This window comes from Apteryx rowi, unplaced genomic scaffold (genome assembly GCF_003343035.1).
Source record: "Apteryx rowi isolate R43461 unplaced genomic scaffold, aptRow1 scaffold_947, whole genome shotgun sequence".
Taxonomy (NCBI): Eukaryota; Metazoa; Chordata; class Aves; order Apterygiformes; family Apterygidae; genus Apteryx; species Apteryx rowi.
In genome coordinates, this window is record NW_020451257.1 from 2,702 (window position 1) to 8,239 (window position 5,538).

Here is a 5,538-nt window from a genome sequence, read left to right on the forward strand (position 1 = left end):
CGAGGGCCACCCCTCTGTTATAGTTTTCCCCAGATTCTCTAACAACGGGTGCACAGTACAGTGACTGCTCTCACCCCTTATGGGCCACCCTTCTGGTCTAATTTTCCCTGGTTTCTCCTCACCATGTTGTTGACATCAGGGGCATTCCCGCTGACCCTGATGGGTGGGTCCTGGGGTGCACAGGCCAGCTGAGGGTGGGTTCCAATTCACAACAAACATATGTGGCTTACTCTCTTTTATAGCCAGTCAAAACAATGCCAGCCCACAGGTATACARAAGTAGTATATTAATAGCAGTGTGCATATCAACAGGTAGCCTCCTGCTCAGCCCACAACACTGTTCAGTGGGTAACAATGTGCCCATTACCAGGTCCTTCTGAGGGGAATGGCTCCACAGCACTGAGATGTTTATGGTGTGGGTCTGCGGTGTCACTTCTCCTTTGTCTGGACTTGTCAATCATGGGGTCACTAGAAGGTGTGCATCCAGGCTGCAGCAACCCCACCGTGTCATGGCTCTGGTCATAGTGCACCTGGGCTTCCTTAACTCTTGGGGAACACCCCAGAGCAAACCCCTCTTCTATGGGCTGCAGCATCTGGAGTCCCACGCTTGCCTGTGTGGCGCCTGTCACCCAGTAGATTTGATGACAATTTCTAATTCCCAGAGCTCTGTAAACTAGCTGACCGCTCCAAAAAAAAAAAACAAGCTGAGTAGACTTTCTGGCTGCCCTGAAGATGGCCTCCTGAAGCTGGGTAGGTCAGCTGACTCTTCCAAAGTCCTGGAGCTGGATAGACCAATTGGCTGCTCTGCAGGCAGCCTCCCAGAGACGGTCAGACTGCCTGCCTGCTCCAATGAAAGCCTCCTGGACCTGGWTAGAGTGTCTGGCTGCTGCCAAAGCAAACACAGCAGGCTGGCCACCACCAGGGAATTCCCCAACCATGTTTTGTTTCCTTGGGGGATTTTATTTTCTCTCCTCCTTTTTTCTTGCTTTCTTTGCTTTGTTTTCTCTTTTTTTTTAATTTTCTTTTTTTTTCTTTTTTTTCTGTTTTCTCCTTGGTTTCATTTTGCCTTCCCCCAGCCTTCCCCTTTCTCCTGCCCCAGGCTCACTGGGAGACCCGCTTATTGCTTCACAAACAAAACAACACACTGTCCTACAGAAGGGAAAGGTGCTGTTTCTTAATCTACACTCTTTCTCTAATTGTTCAGTGTTTTCTTTTCTTTTCATTTCATTTCATTTCATTATTTTTCTCTGTTGCTGTTCCTTCACTTTGGGGCCCAGATGTTGCTTGGGGCTAAGGAAGAATCCCTGACCCCAGGCTGCCTGGCACCCTGAGGCAGCAGGGGGCCCAGGCAAGCTCTCGCCACCCCGCAGCCCTTCTCTCACTGCACAGGAGGAAGGCAGCTGTGGCTGCATGGGGCTGAACAGGTGTGGCTCACCAGGATCTGTGAGCTCTCCAGGGAAGGAGATTCCATGCATGTCATCTGCTTCTGTTCCCCCTACACACCCTCTGGCCATCAAGCACTCTGGGAGACATGCTTATTACCAAGCCCAGAACATGTGGGAAGGAAAGAAAAGATAAAAGAGAGTGGTACTTGACCCCAATGCCTCCCCCTTGCTCAGCCTTCTCCCAACCCACCACAGGAGTAGGGTAGCACCAGGCTCAGGGGCAGGGCAGGCAGTTTGGCATGGAGACAAGTTCTACCCAGCGCATGAGTCTTAAGCATCAGGGGCCAGGCCCACCCGCCTGCTGAAACTGTGTGGAAATGGCTGGCTGGCTGCCACCTGCACTCGTCCATTTGCCGTGGCAGAGCCAGTAGAGCGACACCGGGTCTACCCCACACCCTGCAGAGAGTGAGGGGCATGCTAGAGCTGGACACAGTGACCATCACACTAGGGGAGGCTGAGGGTGGCAGCTGGCTTTTCAAGCTCTGAGGTCAACTAGCCCCTGAGCAGGGGAGGTAAAGAATAAAAACAAGATGGGAGCTGGACCCCTCCTGATGCAAGAAGGGGCCTCCTGCTTGCACCCTCCCCCTCCACCACTGCAGCCCTCACCACCACTGGTGGCAGGGAGGGTTGGCACTGGAGGAACTGAGGGGAAGGCCACCCAGCTACCCAGCATGTGCTGGGGGCCAAACCCCCACCCTGCCTCGGATGACCAGCAAAATCTTGTGTCAAGGACCAGGCCTCCTATATACAAAACCCTGAGCTAGCGCTGTCCCCCAGGGGTCAGTTCTGGTTCCAATCTTGTTCAACTTCTTCATCAATGACCTGGATAAAGGGAAAGAGTGCACCCTCAGCAAGTTTGCTGATGATACAAAACTGGGAGGAGTGAGTGATACCCCAGAAGCCTGTGCTGCCATTCAGAGAGACCTGGACAGGCTGGAGAGCTGGGCGGAGAGGAACCTCCTGAAGTTCAACAAAGGCAAGWGCAGGGTCCTGCCCCTAGGGAGGACTAACCCCATGCACCAGTACAGGTTGGGGGCTGACCTGCTGGAAAGCAGCTCTGCAGAGAAGGACCTGGGAGTGCTGGTGGACACCAGGTTGACCATGAGGCAGCAATGTGCCTGGTGGTCAATGGTATCCTGGAGTGTATGAGGAAGAGTGTTGCCAGCAGGCCGAGGGAGATGATCCTTCCCCTCTACTCAGCCCTGCTGAGGCCACAGCTGGACTACTGCATCCAGTTCTGGGCTCCCCAGAACAAGAGAGACATAGAACAACTGGAATGAGTCCAGCAAAGGGCTACTAAAATGATTAAGGGACTGGAGCATCTCTCATATGGGGAAAGACTGAGAGAGCTGGGCCTATTTAGCCTGGAGAAGACTGAGAGGGGATCTTATTAATGTATACAAATATCTAAAGGGAGGGTGTCAAGAGGATGGGGCCAGACTCTTTTCAGTGGTGCCCAGCAACAGGACAAGAGGCAACGGGCACAACCTGAAACACAGAAAGTTCCATCTGAACATGAGAAAAAACTTCTTGACTGTGAGGGTGACAAAGCACTGGAACAGGTTGCCCAGAGAGGTTGTGGAGTTTCCTTCTCTGGAGATGTTCAAAACCCACCTGGACACGATCCTGTGCAACGTGCTCTAGGTGACCCTGCTTGAGCAGGGAGGTTGGACATAGACGATCTGCAGAGGTCCCTTCCAACCTCAACCATTCTGCAATTCTGACCCAGAATCAGGTCATCTATGAATGATTTAGAAGCAGATTCTCCACTAACACGTGGATCTCAATGAGTGAAAGGTCATGCCACATCTGTCTGCACTCCAGTCCCAACAATGAGCAGCACATCACACTGAGAAGTGACTATCCTTCTCTGCTCAGCACTCACYAGACCACATTCAGATACTGCATCCAGTTTTGTGCCTTCAATGAAAGAAAGACATCAATAAACTGGAGTGAGTTCAGCAGAGGGCCATCAAGACAGTAAGGGGCTGGAGTACCTGCGCTCTGAGAAGASGTTAGGGAGCTGGGCCTGGCTAGGCTCAGCTTGGAGAAGGGAAGGCTTCGGGGGCACGTCATAGCATTCCTCCATTGCAAGCTTACCATGAATAAAGAGCCAGGCTCCTCACAGTGATTCATGGCAGAAGAATGAGAGAAAATGGACATGAGCTCAACCAAGAACTGAACAAAGCTTTGGAACAAGGGCCAAGAGAGGATGTGCTATCTCTTACTCCGCTGGTTTTCCAGATCCAACTGGACAAAGGTCTGAGAAACTTGGTGTGGATTCAGTGTTGACTTGGCTTTGAGCAGACGGTTGGACTAAAGCCCTCCCAAGGTCCCTTCTGACCTGAAGGACYCTGTGATTCTCTGATCTCTGGTGGTAGCTACTGCAGTTCTTATACTCATGAATTTCTCCTCTGCATCTGGGGGGAAGAGGTTTAATTCCGAATGACTTTTTTCTTCAGAATGGGCCCATCAGATTAAGAAGACTTCCTCACAGCCCTCAACACCATGCCAAATGAGTGTGATGAGAAACCAAATGAGAAAGTCAAGGCATGAGCGTAATTGAGTTATGATGCCTTCTGGAGCATTGGTGGAGGACTGAGCTGGATAAAGAGACCAAGCAAAATCCCATCTGGCCAGCTTCTTGGCCTCTGCACTGACCTAACAGCAAATCATCTCTGGAGAGAGAGGTAGTGAAGTGACAAAATCATTCCCAGCACAGTCTAGAACCCTTGCAGTGTGGATGGTCAGGAAAACTGGACTCCAGCGCAAAACAGGGAATGATCCATAGTGACAAATTGAACATATCCATACATTCTAGTATGCCTAAGATCCTTTGCGGATCCAGTAAAATCCAGAAGTATTTAAAGACTATTAAGGGTTAAGTAGGTTAATTTCATCACTATTTTCCTCACTGAAATCAATAAAAGAAATATGAATGGAGATTTACAGGAAGAAGTACTTCTCTTTGGCACCTGAAAAATGCTGTGTGCCTAGAGGTGCTTACATTTTCTACTGAATGTAGTGCTGAGTCTGGTGTTAGGTGTCTTAAAGCGTACTTCAGGAAGGACAAATGCAAAGTCCTGACCTTGGGAAGGAAGAATCCCTCCCACAATACAGGCATGAGACTGCCTGCCTGTGGAGCTGCTCTGCAGAAAAGGGACGGGGCGATCCTGGCCAAGCGTGAGCTGAACGTGAGCCCGCAGTGTACTGCGGCAGCAAAGAAGGCCAACAGTGTGCAGGGCTGTATTAAGAGAAGCAAAGCCAGGAGACCAAGGGAAGTGATTATCCACCTCTATTCAGTACTTGCTAGTCTCTGTCTAGATACTGCATCCAGTTTTGCTCTCTCTCTCTCTCTCTCTCTCTCTCACACACACACACACACACACACACACACACACCCCTCCATACAGGGGGAGATGTGGAGAAACTTGGACAAGTGCAGTGGAAGGCTACCCAGATGGTCTAGGGCTGGAGCACATGTCCTGTGAGGAGAGGCTGAGGAGGCTGGGATTGTTCAGCCTGGAGAAGGGAAGGCTTCAGGGGAACCTAACAGCAGCCTTTGAATGCTTACCAAGAGGTCACCAAGAAGACAGAGCCASRCTCTTYATCAYRGTGCATGGTGGAGGATGAGATACAATGGGTAGAAGCCACTTTTGAGCTCCTCACTGGTGGGAGGGGCAGCTGTTCTTCAGCTCTCCAGACCCCTTGGATGTAGCTGTACACCCATAGGYCAGAGGGTGATCAACTGCTGTGTTCCAAAGCAGCACCCCCAGGTGCCTCCAGCACATGTGGCTGGCTCATGAGAAAAGGGTAGGGCAGCTCCCAAGGGCAGGTAGGAGCAGCTCCTAAACTGGTTATTTTGAAAAACCTTTTTCTTTCCCATTTGGTGCAGGAGTCTCCCAGCAGCTCTCTGGCAGCTCCACAAGTCTGTGCCAGATATCAGGAAACATGGAGACCCAGAGCCAGTGGCAGGTTCCAGCAGCTGTTGCCCACTTGTGAGAGGGTTAAGCTGGACACCGCAGCGTGGGAAAGCCCAATGCCAGTTCCAGTTTGTGCCATTTGAATGCAGATGGTTGGTGGTGCCCTGTGCA